Raw genomic sequence first — 13,512 nt, 5'->3', positions numbered from 1 at the left:
GCGTTAAGATGCAGGAAAAGCCTGAACCTGGATAATCACGCCAACTACGCTACATGTGCTTCATCCATGGTGCACACACAGCAAAATCTGGGGCCAAGTGCAGATGCAGTCTGCAGCAGTATCTTGTTTAACCAATCTGGTGCAATCAGGATCAAGGAGAATCCTACACCTGAGAAGTGTGAGGCCAAGTGCAGATGGGTGCACAATGATTTCATGGAGCTAAAGAAATTGCTCCATAAGCATCCACCCGCAGTGCTGCACAGTTTGACTCTGACTTTCTCCTACTGTCAATGACAAGTGCAAAGTAGTTTGCTGATCACAAGACCCTGGGAGGGCAGTGCATGATGAGGTTCCAATGAATATATCCTCGCCAACATCCCAGTACACTTAGCGAACGGTACACAAGGATTTTATAGAAATGTGTTTGTCTTCTGGGAGTTGATGCCGGGAACTGAGGACTACTAAGATGTGGAGGTTTCCTCTCAGGCCCTGAATGAACCGGGCCATCCTTTTCTGAATATCTTGTAACTGCAGAATCAAGGCTTTGGGTAGAAACAAGAATAGTAGAATAGTCTGGAGCAGTGATCTATTTTGGCTCGGGGCACCTCACTTTATGTGACATATTAAGGAAGTGCAGAGTGAGTTGTAGCATGTGGAAGGAGTAGCACAATTTCATTGTGGTATCTTGAATTTGAAGAGTGAATGACAGCAAGTCCTAACATATGTGACTTTTGATACACATTATATGTACATCTGGTTTCTAATGTTATACGTTGCTGGTACTGAACATTACTAATACGAGCAAGTCTATATGCAATTCAAGCAAAGAATGGCTCAACTTTGTCTTGCAATCCTCTTCTAGCAGGCAACTATGGAGGCAACTATGGATCCCAATCTTCAGGTAAGTGTCCATTGTCTTTATTCTGTGTACTGATTTGGAATATGGAGTAAATGAGGAGAGCTGAATGATCTTGGTGGCCTATTTCTGAATAGGTTAAACTGGAGGGTTTTGCCTTTAGAGGTGAGGAGAGCTCAGTATAAACCGCAGCAGTGATACATATGAAAGAGTATTAAGGCTCTGAATGCCTCTACTTTTTTTGTCCTATTAAGGAAGGTCAGAATAACGTGTAGCGTTTGGAAGCATTTGGAAATGGTAACACCATTTTTTGTGATGTCTTTAATCTGAAGGGTGAAAGTGAGCAAGCCATAACATATGTGGCTGTTATAATACATCATACTTAAATCTGGTATCTACTTGCCAGGCGTTTCCCAAGGTGGCAGGAGACTAGCTAACTGCTGGGGCACAGAAATTCCTCAGGAGTGCCCAGGGTGGGGTACACCATAACAGTTATGCCCCTTTAACAAAGTTCTTCTGTCCATTGAATACATTTTCATAAGGGAAAATGTTTCATAATATTACATCACTGTATATAAGTTATTAATTGTTTCTCTTTTAACATATATGAAATAACTATAAACTTCCTTCAACAAACATATTGTTTGCAATGTATACTTATGTGAGTCGTTATCATCAGTGCATACCCCAAACGACAAATCAAAGTAGAGATTTGTCCTCATCAAATGCCAGACCTTCTGCCACGGCAGAATAGTTATATCACTATTTTTGTACTTAGTTTTGACAATTTCAAAAAAGTAAAACACTGGGCAGATTTACTAAAGCATCCTTTCAGATCCTTGCTGACGCTCCATGTGCAACTTTTCTGCAATCCCATCCAGCACTCCGGGCTGAAGCCGCAAGCAGATTTTCTTTCCCCATTCAAACCTACAGCTTCGCCAGGCCACCTGTCCCAATAAGTAACTCAGAGTAGGCATATATTGTGCTTACATTTGTACACTCTGGAAAAAGAAAACACAAAATAGATTTACAAAACAATGCTTTCAGGTGCTTGCTGATGTTCCTTGTGCAGGTTTGTTGTTATTCAGTACAGCACTTCAAACTGTAGCCGCAGGCAGAATATTTCTTCCCATTCAAACCTAGGTGTCGACCATGCTGCATGCCCCAATAATCAAATCAGAGTACATGGCTATCAAGTAATTGCAGGGCGCTAGAATCGGTAGATCACTGCACTTCATCTAGTACTTTAAAAAGATTACCCTGCTGCAGGTGACTGGGTTCTTTTGTGAATGTGCCCTTCCTTCAAGTGTTAGGCTCCGAAGAGGAGAGCGAGCTCTGTTCACGTCAGCACTCAGTTATTCAATAAGTAACTTTTGTCGTAATGAACAGGTCTTCAAAACCATTTTTCATGCCATATTTATTGTAAGAAGTCAGCCGACACGTGATTCAGCGATCTAGGGTCGATCGCAAGGCATGTGGATTGTGGGCCAGTCATTGCTGCGAGGTTTTGGAAATAAGTCTGGAATCCAATCCCAATATCTTGTCCCACTATGCTTACAAAAAAGGGTGGTTCATGATTTCAAGGGGTGGCTTGCTGACCACGTGGGCACCTGGTTCAGTGTGCTTGGTAATTATCTGCTGATTAGCATTTTCTCAGAGTGTATGCAGCGATAGTCACAGCGATATGTTAATGCAATCCTGTGCAGCACTGTGGGTTGTAGTCACGAACAGAACTTTACTCATGGGCAGAATATCTTTTCCCATTCAAACCTATCCCGATTTTGAAAGACTTAACCACATAGCCAGGCCCTGGTGGTTATGCCCACTTCAACCCCATTTCCAGTTCTTCATGGTCATGGCTAGTAGCCAGATTATCCGAGTCATGGCCTTTAGCCATGACCCAGATAAAATGGCCACTGCCCATAGCCACAGGCCATGACTCTGACAGTCTAGCCACTTCCCATGACCACAGGCTATACCTCAGTCACCAAATACATATCACTATTGTGTGTACCTACATAATGACACTTTTAAATAAATAAAACACAGACACATTTGCAAAACCATGTTTACGAGTCCTTCCCAATGCTACTTGCACAAATTTCCTGCAACCCATCCATTTTTTATTTTTTGGAAAGTGTCAAAATGTACATACATAAAATAGTCATATAACTTAGCTCCCCTTTGACAAAATCCATTCAGACTTTGCAGCAAAATTCATTGTATCGGTCTATAATCTTTCTAAAATCTTTTGTGCACATTTGTCAAGCAGCAATAAAGTTATAAGCCTTCTAAAAATGTTGAAACCCCCTTATAAATTTGCCATCTCTTCACAAAACCCCACCAAACTTTGCAAAAGCATTCAAATCTGGGTCTTAAATCACTTAGCACGCGTATGTGCAGTTTTGTGAAACAGAACCACATTTATAAGCCTTTCAAATATTTTGGGACACCACCTCTAATTTTGTTCCCTCTTGGCAAAACAGCACCAAACTTTGTAGAACCATTCAAACTCAAGTCTACAGTGATATCGCATCATTTTGTGCAGTTTTTCAAACTTGTTTGTCAGTGCAAATTAAGGAGTGAAGACAAGGGAGAACAGACAGATGATCTTAAGGCGCAGTGCGTACGGATCATGCAAGTGCACAGACGGTCACATGGAGGGGGAGGTCCAAGTGCACCCGGTCAGAGTAGACTGGAGTAAGTGCAGAGAGAGCCACTCTCTTGGGTTAATTCACAAGTGCATTGAGTGTGGGTGGGGTGCATGGCCCTAGGGCATGTGTGAAAGAGAACTGGCGGGCTGTGCCAGGGACCCTGGCCAGACGGCACCTGTAAGGAAGAAGAGGCAGAGAGGGAAAGAGCAGAGTGCTAGGTTAGCTGGGTAGAGGGAGAGAGAAGGAAGAGAAGTGGAAGCTCTTGAGGATTGATGGTCAGGAACCTGTATTTTGTATCCAAAAATATATCTTACCCCTAATAGGAACCTTTCCTATATCATTCCTATCTATAAGAAAGGAGATAGAGAGAAAGAGCCCAAGAAATGATCCACCAATAGCAATCCTAGACGTCTGCAGCGCGGTCTTTGCAGCATTATCGCTTAGAGAGACGGATTCCTGGGTAGAGAAATTGGGCTCAATCTATAGTTCCAAGTGGGCTTTCAAAAATCACACACGTATAGAGTCCACTACTTGTATACGCTTCTCAACCATGGATGGCTGAAAATTGGCATTTCTTGAACGTGAATAAGACTGAACTACTATTGTTAGCCCCCACTGACTCTTGCATCAAACTTGATGACCAGTTATCTATCCTTCACCATTGACAACACCACCATTCCCTTCTCTCAATCATTCAAAACACAGGGAGTCTACTTTGATCCCAACCTAACTATTTCTAGACAAGTTAGCGCAATCACTGTTTCGACAGCCTACTACTCTGAACTCCTCAATGCCATCAGACCGATCTTCTCCACCACAAATCGCCTGTTAATTTCTAGAGCCCTAATAGGCTCAAGGTTGAACTATTGCAATGTCCTCTTCACGGGCACCTCAACTAAAAATTTTGACAAACTTCAAACCATTAAAAATAGCGCCCTTTGTGCAGCTCTGGGCATCCACAAAAGAGAACACATCTCAGTAGCCAGACATTAAGCGCACTGGCTGCCTGTCCGCCATCGCATTCTTTTCTAAATGCCTGCCCTCGCGCACAAATGCGTCCATCACACAGCACCCGCTACCTATCTCACAGAGTCATCCTTCCTCACGCCTCCAGACCCACGAGAACACCATACGCCAATCTATTTCCTGTTCACAGAGTTAAACGTGCCAGAGGTGGAGGGGCGAGGTTCTCCTCCATTGCCACCAGGCACCGGAACTCTGTGCCACGCGTCCTCAGAGCTGAATCTTCTCATCTTGCCTTCCACAAAGCAATAAAAACATGATTGATTTTGCCTAAATCATCGCACACGGCGCCATAAGGCCTCTACCCAGCTACCACTACATGTCTAATGTCAAACAAATGTAAATGCAAACCAAACAAATGTATCCCATTGACATTGAACTTTTTGTGTCACAAGTCAAACAACTGTATTCTATTGACAATGAAGCATGATACGCAGCTCAACCTGTAGCCCTGTGCTGCACTATCACATATGTCACCAATCCGTGTTATCTAAACGCAGGTATGGGCCAATGTAACCCAGGCACCTAGCAAGTAATACAAACAAGCGATCTTATCCTGTGAGCAAATATAACCTAGCCGCCTATCTATGCACTGTAACTAAGCCATTGGGCCTCATATAAGTTTGCCGGCCTGGTAGTAATGGTGCTGGTGAGCTATTACACCATTACTACCAGACCAGAAAACTACGAGTTCTGCGTGCATGCTTTTCCGCCCGCCAGTTCTGATCTTGCGGGCGGACTGGCACCAGCTGGCAGACCATGTTGGATGCACCAACACCATTCTGAATTGTGCCGGTGCATCCGACCTCCCCATTCCCATTGAGCCCTATGGGGCTCGAATGGGAATGGGGAGCATTTTATTCCGGCGCCCTGGAATGGGTGATTACCGGGTCCGGTGGGCCCTTAATGCCCCGGTATTTGCCGATTCCCGGTAACGGTAATAGCCGCCGCCTGTCTCATAATGATGCCTATTATCTTGTAACAGTGCCTTGATGCCCCCAGGCTGCGTGCACCCTATATGAATGCAAATAAATAAATAAATATTCTAATGTTGGTGAGCGTCTGTGGGCTTTCCTTGTGCTTGGAGAGATTATTTCCTTGATTCAAACTCCAAATTTGCTGCTGGGGTTGCTGAAATTACCTATGGCAGCCACTCAGATGAGAGCTGAAGGCTATTTCACCATTCCACTGGCAGAAATAGCCCGTAATACCAGTGCCGGTAATGCCAGGAAATCCCCCATGGAGTCCTGCGGAACTCCATGAAATGGGGATTTACCGCCCTTACCGGCACTTGTAATCTGCCAGTAATGCGGCAGATCAAGTGCCGGTAACAGCGGTTTTGACAGCCAGTATCCTGGGGGTATACCAGGATACCAGCAAACTCTGTATTATGCCCAAAGTATGTTGATTTTAGGTTTATATTTAAAATGTGTCTATATTGTATGTACTATTAAAATAGTTTTCTTGAATGGATGTAATGAATATTCCTTTCTTACATATATGCAAACATTATAAATAATACAAATCAATTCAATATGAAAGTATAAAAGATATAGGTTTGGTAAACACAATCAAAATAAGTAGGTATATGTAGGCAAAGGGATTAGTGCTAGTCTGGGCGACACCCATATGCAATGAACCAGCCCCTCGGCGAAAGGCCCACCTCATTAAGCAATGAACAGACCTGCTTTCTGGAGCCACCCAAGCTGTGCCCAGAGATAAAGTATCTCCAACCATTAAATTCTGCACTTGCAACTCAAATGAGTATAAGCTTCACACATTGAGAAATATAGTTTGCAATAAAGGTTATTAATCTGGTTTGGAAACAGATGGCTATGCTGTTTGTGAAATTGGCTTGTAAGTAAGAGGCAGGCTGTGTATAAGAGCACACAGAAAGCTTCAACTGCTTGTTTTTTCCTCTGTATGCGGCAGCTCAAGTCAAAGTGAACAATGTAAATGTCAGTTTAATCACTCAGAATGTTGACTTTGCATATGACCTCTGAGTAAAAGCCGGGCAAAGTGGCTGCCCTTGTATAGTGGACCCCCCTCACTATTTCAAGGAACATATAAAACCCTTCCTTGTGTGGTTGTGGCTTTTCCATAGAACATTTGTCTGTAACTAGAATGAAATTGAGATGAAATTAAAAAATGTTAAATTACTTCCATTAGGGTGTAGCCTAGAAAAAAGTACTGGCCAGGGTAAAATAAATATACGTTTGGCCAAGATGCCAACAGAACCTATTACTTACACATTGCAGAGTCAGCATGCTGACCAAATTTACCCTGTGTAGGGACCGTTAATTGCACTTTCCGCGCCCAATGAACAGGATGGTGTAGCCCAGTAGAAGAAACATAGCATTGTAAGTGATTTCAATCCAGCATTTCACCTAAGTCAATGCCTAGCGTGTAATGCCCAACTAAAATCCTTATTTATTTATTTGTGTCTAAAAGTTTTTTCATTCTGAACGATGTACCACTCATATCACACCCCTCTCTTGGAACACCCTCCCCCCCGGTCACACTGAATCAGGAATCAGGGTGGTTTGCAAAGTTAAAATATTTATTTATATATTCACATTATAAGCACACTATTTTAATGGGAATACAATGATCACCAATGGGGTGATGTCACACTAAGCAATATCTTTAATCACAAGGAGTAATAACGAGCAAAAACAATGCTTTAATACTTTTGTGGGTGTGTGTTCAAATCAAAATAGCAATGTGGTTACTATTTCCCCCTGCGCACTCCTCAACCCCCAATATGCAATGTAGAGGGATAGGAGGAGAGAGAGCAGGTTCCAGGAATACCAAATTCAAACAAATGTCAATCCCAATTTCCCCCCCCCAGCAAACACAAGAGAGCAACAGAATTGATTGTCAAATTGTCAAAATGGTTTCAAAATGGTTTTAAAGTTGGCTTTGAATGGCATGGGTAAAACACTAAATATGGGCTAAATCACTGAAATTGTTTAAATTCTAATGGGAGCCACTTTATCTGGTTGCAGACAAACACTAGCAATGATTTGACACTAAGAAGCAATGTGCAAACTGAAAACTGAGGTCGGTTGCAATCAAAAGCTATTTTACACGTGCAATATTTTACCTAAAACAAAATTTGCGGCAAACTTTTCTGTGTGCGGTAATCACAATTGCGGGAAAACTATAGGGAGTTGAGATGCGGTTTGGTTATATGGAAAGCTGTGGATGTTAGCTACAAGCAGACGTTTACATTTTATGTCTAGCATAACATTCTAAGAAGTTATGGACGTTTTACTGGAGGCTGTTTTTTTTTCTTCAAATGAGCACCAAAATGAGAAAACAGGGATGCGCTTTCAAAAGACAAACATGATTTCTCTACACTAGGGGTTGACTATGAAGAAGCAAATAGCACACAGAAGCGCAGCCACTAGACCACAGCGCCTCTGGATCAGGTTTTTGCGTGCCGAGGAGCGTGCCTTCTTCAGATGAAATATGTCAGCGCAAAGATATTTTTAACAATACTATTACAGAAGAAGATAGTAGGGATGAGATAGAGAGTTCAGGCAATTCAAAATAATCCTAACAATGCAGTTCTGGATATAAGAGAGGATGGATTTGAGATAGGGATTGACTATGGATAGTACATAGTGACAGTCCTATACTATGGATACTCACTATATAGGTTTGAACAGAACCGCTGGGAATTCTGGTCCGCCAAGATCAGGGATTGTGCTCAGAAATTGTGCTGGGCACACCGGACTGGGACAGGCTGCTGGGCACACCGGACTGGACTGGGTCAGCAATGGCTCTGGTCACAGCTATCTGGTCACAGCACGACACTACTGTATTGGGTCTTTGGATTCTGGTAATAATTCTTTAGCAGGAAAGTAGTTACAGCACAGCCCGGCTGTTCTTTGGTTCCCCTTAAAGGTCTGGGGTAAATTCTGGTTTCTGGAATTTTAAGGCCAAGCTGAGAATGGATCAGCTATAGAATGGGCCTTTCTGCTTGCCAAGTTTCTGGAGTCTGGAGCAAGGAAGATGTCTAGTCCTCTAGCAGGGTGCTCCGCCAGCAATCGGTTGGATGGTGAATCTGTGCGTCTTGCTAAGTCCTCAGCTGTCTCTTTTTAGGCATTTGATAAGGGGGTGTGTATGCTGGCTTATCCTAAGTGCGCCCCCTAGGTAGGCTATTGGCTAGAGTCTTCCCTATCCCTTGATTGGAGGAGAAAACAGGGTGTCACCATGATGATGTTGTTTTATGAGTCAGAGAATCCCCCCCTTGCCTTTTGAACATAAAATCTACTTTTAGTGCAATACATATTTGCAATTTTGCAAACTTTATAACAATAACATATCTAGATCACATATTTTGTGGAGCAAATACTCTTCCAAACCCCGTCCTTGTAGGATCTTGTGTCAGCTTTTGACAGAATTCTGTCCTTTTGGGCCGGAACGCAATATCTAGTTTATCCAAAAAAGTGTACAACTGTGAGCATTGCACATGGGCATAAGCGTGTGAGTTTCATGCTTTTTACATAAATACATTTGCTGCAAAACGATAATTGTCACAGTTACTTCCCAGAACATAGCACAGAGTTCTGGTTCCTCTTAAAATGTGCACCCAAAAATGAGGTTCAGAAGTCCGGGGTTTAATTATTTTTCAAAATTGTACACAGTAAATTATCAGTCTTTCTAGAAATGTGCTTTTTGTCCATTGTGAATCAACAAAAGGTTGTCTGGTCCCACCTCCTTCTCCTCCTTGCAGCTCAGGAGCAATCTCTGCCCCCTTCCTTCTGGCAGAGGCCATTTATGATCCTTCCTGATTAGCATCTCCTTGCCTTGGAGGAAGTCCATTGTGTTCTTCCCACAGCAGCCCCAGTTCTCCTCCCCTCTTAATCATCACATGGGTGTGAGTTCCTGGTCTAGAGAGCAGAAGGAAGGTGCCTGGCCCTGTGGGGGAAGTTGTTCTACTGGTTTTGGCTTGCAGTCAGGCTTAATTTAAATGTCATTTGTTACATTTTTCTTGGTTTAAATAAACTTGTAATTTTAAAACAAGCAGCTAGAACACTGATTCCAGACTCTAAAGCATGAGGTTTAAATAGTTACAACCTAGGTTACTCTTGATAACAGGTCACTTAGATTTCAGACATTAAATGTTAGTGATACAAGTTTACAGTTTTAATGCAGGCTTTTGAAAACAATCATTCAGGCGGCCGCTGGTACTGCGCCCACATTTTGACAGATCCCACAGGAAGGCAAACTTGTGCTGTGGCTGTTTTGATGACCAATTTAGCTTTCCAGGATATTGCAATTTCACAATGATTTCTTGAATTCAGTAAAATGTGGCACCCAGCAAGAATATTGGATGTTTGTGGGTGTTTTGTACCAGCACTCTGCAGTTTCAGCAACCAGGAAAAGATTTAAAATGCAAGATTTCGGATTTCTTTCAGCAAGCACTGCTTTTCATGCAGCCTCCATTTTTACTTGTTGGGCAGCCCAGTGACATGTTTCAGGAGTGCAATCTCCATTCCACCACTGACATTCATTGTGGATTTGTCAGCCATCTTTTCATGTTGTGGTGCGATTTCCATAGGTTTCGGCGGGCCCAAGGGTTTTGCGGCCATTTTGATCATTCTTGAACCATCAGCACCCAGTGATGCCACAGGGCAGAGCATAAGTGGGTTAATACAACCCACAAACCCCCCCTCATGACTTGACTTTTGACCACCCGTCAAGGGGAAGTCGGGCGATTGGGATGTTCTGTTTTTCTTTTTGGTCCAAGTGGCAAAATTCGTCTGCTTCTCCCATCAGCGCTGGATCGACAGGTTCTCCTCGCCGGTTCCGGATGAGAGTATGGAGCGATACGCCGGGCCCCTTGGGTCGCTAGTGAAGTGGCTACCTCGGTCTGACTCAATCCTTTGGGGTAGTCCAAAACACAAGAAGATGTGATTGATCATCAGGGCAGCTGGTGTTTCTGCCTTGTAATTTGGGGTCAGGAGACATTCCACCCATTTAGTGAACAAGCATGTCACGGTCAACATGTACTTGTTCCCCCTGGAGGAGCGATTCACGGGCCCGATAAAGCCGACTTGTAAATCTGGAGAGGAGCACAGTGTGTGAATGATGTTGGCTGAAATTGTGCACACACAGGACAACCCTTCATGTATTGGTCGAGGTCCTGCCCCATGGGTGGCCAGTATTCAACCTCTCTTAAGATTTCTAGTGTCATATGAAACCCCTGATGACCGGCTGTGGCCGCATCATGGGCGTGACTTAGCATCAGGCTTTAGAATGAGGTGGGGAACACCCACTGGTCATGGAAGTCACCATCCCAAAAAGGACCCAACAATTCTCACTGGAAGTTAAAGTTAAAAGAGGACAGAAACTAAAAAACCCTGACACCCATATTCAGCTTAATTACCACTTCCAACAGCAAGGGTTGGGGGTAAACTCAACACCACTAGTCAACGTTTCTTAAGGATAGTGGTTAGAGTATCCAACATGTTTGTGGCCTCCAGCCCAGATTCCGAGTGGGCGGACGCCTCTATCATCTTACCGTTCCCGTTCGCCTGCTGCAGTGCTTTGACCTGCTGATTAGTGGATCCCTGGGCTCCGTCCCTGCCTGCTGACAGTGAATGCTCTGCTGGGAGTAGTGACCTTTGCCTCCCCACCAGCTTGCCCTGGGGCCTCTCCTCTGTGCCTGCCCCTTTCACCTAGGGCTCATCGGCACTGGTGTGGCCTCCCGTCCGGATTCTGAGTTGACCTGCACCTCGATTAACTTACCGCTCGCCTTCTGCAGCACTTCCACCTACTGCTCAAGTGGATCCCGAGGTTCCAGTCCTGTCTGCTGGCCATCCCCTCCCTCACCCCCCTTTGTCTGACCTGGACCCTGCATTGTAGTTAATTCGGCAGCTACCTCTGCCTCAAATTCTTTTACCTGAGCTTTGAAGACCACCACCTGTCTTCCTTGGACAGAAGTGACACCTTCCATTACAGCCCTATCCTGACTCTTCAATGAGGGAGCCCAGAACCTCCTCTATCTCATAGTGCCTACTGAGCCTATTCTTAGCCCTGATCTATTGCCAGAGGATGTTGATCATCGCTGCTCTCTTATCTCCCCCTTGCCCTCCCCCCACACTGTTCTCAATGATTTCAACCTTCAACTTCCTACTCCTCCTCATCTCTCTCCCCTTCTCGCAATCCTTGACTCCTATCTTCTCTCTCTTCTCCCCTCGTCTTCTACTCACTCTTCCGGCTCCACACTTGATCTCATCTTTAACTCTACTTACTCCTCCTCCCCTGTTTCCTCTTTACCCACTTATCTGTCTGACCATACTCTGCTGTCCTTCTCCCTTACTCCTTGCTCCCCTCCTCCCACTTCCGCACCCCTCTCCACTTCTTTCACCCGACGTGACCTACAAAACTTTAACCCTTTACTCTTCTTTGACACTTGCTTCATCCCTTCCACCCCTCTCTGACTTCTCCTTTCTCCCAACTGACCTTGCCATTTCTTCTCTGTCCTCCTCTCCAACCTCTAGTCTCGATCAACTCTATATCCTTTCTTCTTTCCACCCTACTCGTAAGCCTTCTCAACCCTGGCTTTCCCCTCACCTCCTAATCAAGAGGCATCTTTTCCGCCATTTCGAGCATTGCTGGCTCAAATCCCCTACTCTCCCTAACCAAACTGCCTACTTTTCATATCACTCCCTTTATGACTCCTGCCTTAATTCAGCTGAACACTCCTACTAGTCTAACCTCCTTCACTCCCAATTCTCTCATCCTCATCGTATCTTTCAAACCCTCTCTCGTCTACTCCCCCCGCCCCCTCTTGACCTCTCTTCTACTTCCCCTCTCTCTTCATCCGAATTTGCTAACTTCTTCTCTGAAAAAATTATTTCTCTTTGCCATAAAATGATCTCCTCTCCTTCTTACTCCCATCCCCCTCCCTCCTTGCATTCCCCCTCGGTTTGTATGTCTGAATTTTCTCCTATCACTTCCTCTGACGTTTCTCTCCTCCTAACCAAATCCCACCCTACTGCTGCCCCTTCGGATTACATACCTACCCTTCCTATTCAAAAGGTTTACCCCCTTCTTATTCCGTATCTAACCTCCTTCTTCAATAATTGTCTCTCTACGGCCACCTTACAACTGCCTTTAAGCATCTAGACGGGATTATGAATATTAGCATGTACCACACTTAGATGGAATTCTTAACTTTAGCCTGCGTCACATCTAGACAGAAATGTGAATGTTCGCTTGCGCCACTTAGATGAAATTCTTAACTTTAGTCTGCGTCGCATCTAGATAGAAATGTGAATGTTATCTTGCGCCACATAGATGAAATTCTTAACTTTAGTCTGCGTCGCATCTAGATAGAAATGTGAATGTTAGCTTGCACCACTTAGATGGAATTCTTAATTTTAGCCTGCGTCACATCTAGATAGAAATGTGAATGTTAGCGTGTACCACACTTAGATGGAATTCTTAACTTTAGCCTGTGTCACATCTAGATAGAAATGTGAATGTGAGCTTGCGCCACACTTGGATGGAATTCTTATTGTTAGCTTGCATCACATCTAGACGGGATTATGAATATTAGCATGTAGCACACTCAGATGGAATTCTTAACGTTAGCTTGTGTCGCATCTAGATAGAAATGTGAATGTTAGCATGCAACACACTTAGATGAAACTGTGAATGATGGTAAGTGCAACACTTGATTGGAATTGTGATCACTAGCCTGCCTCACATCTAGACAGAATATTGAAAATTAGCAACGATGGAATAGTGAATGATAGCAAACATCAGACATAGACATAACTGCAAGGACAGCAATGCCAACTAACTAATCCACTAACAATTTCATCCCTCTGCATACACTTCTCAAACTCTAACCAAACACAACCACAAGCCTAAAACGCAGCAATCCGCACTAACTTCACTACAGTGCAACAACAAAACAAACCCCACATAGACTTGCACAACAGAACACGACGGGAC

General features: G+C 43.9%; 1 long non-coding RNA gene across 1 annotated transcript in view; it reads left to right on the top strand.

The window, feature by feature from the left end:
* LOC138580422 (uncharacterized) overlaps nt 1-901 on the top strand; it is a 47,501-nt gene extending 46,600 nt beyond the window's left edge. Inside the window, exon 3 of the long non-coding RNA XR_011304309.1 lies at nt 863-901. This is a non-coding gene — a long non-coding RNA (uncharacterized lncRNA). The remainder of the gene's footprint in view (nt 1-862) is intronic.
* Nucleotides 902-13,512: the final 12,611 nt, after the last annotated feature.

This window comes from Ambystoma mexicanum, chromosome 1p (genome assembly GCF_040938575.1).
Source record: "Ambystoma mexicanum isolate Mex_15411 chromosome 1p, UKY_AmexF1_1, whole genome shotgun sequence".
In the NCBI taxonomy this organism is placed as follows: domain Eukaryota; kingdom Metazoa; phylum Chordata; class Amphibia; order Caudata; family Ambystomatidae; genus Ambystoma; species Ambystoma mexicanum.
Note: the sequence above shows the minus strand (reverse complement) of the source record. Positions and strands in the feature narration are given on the sequence as shown.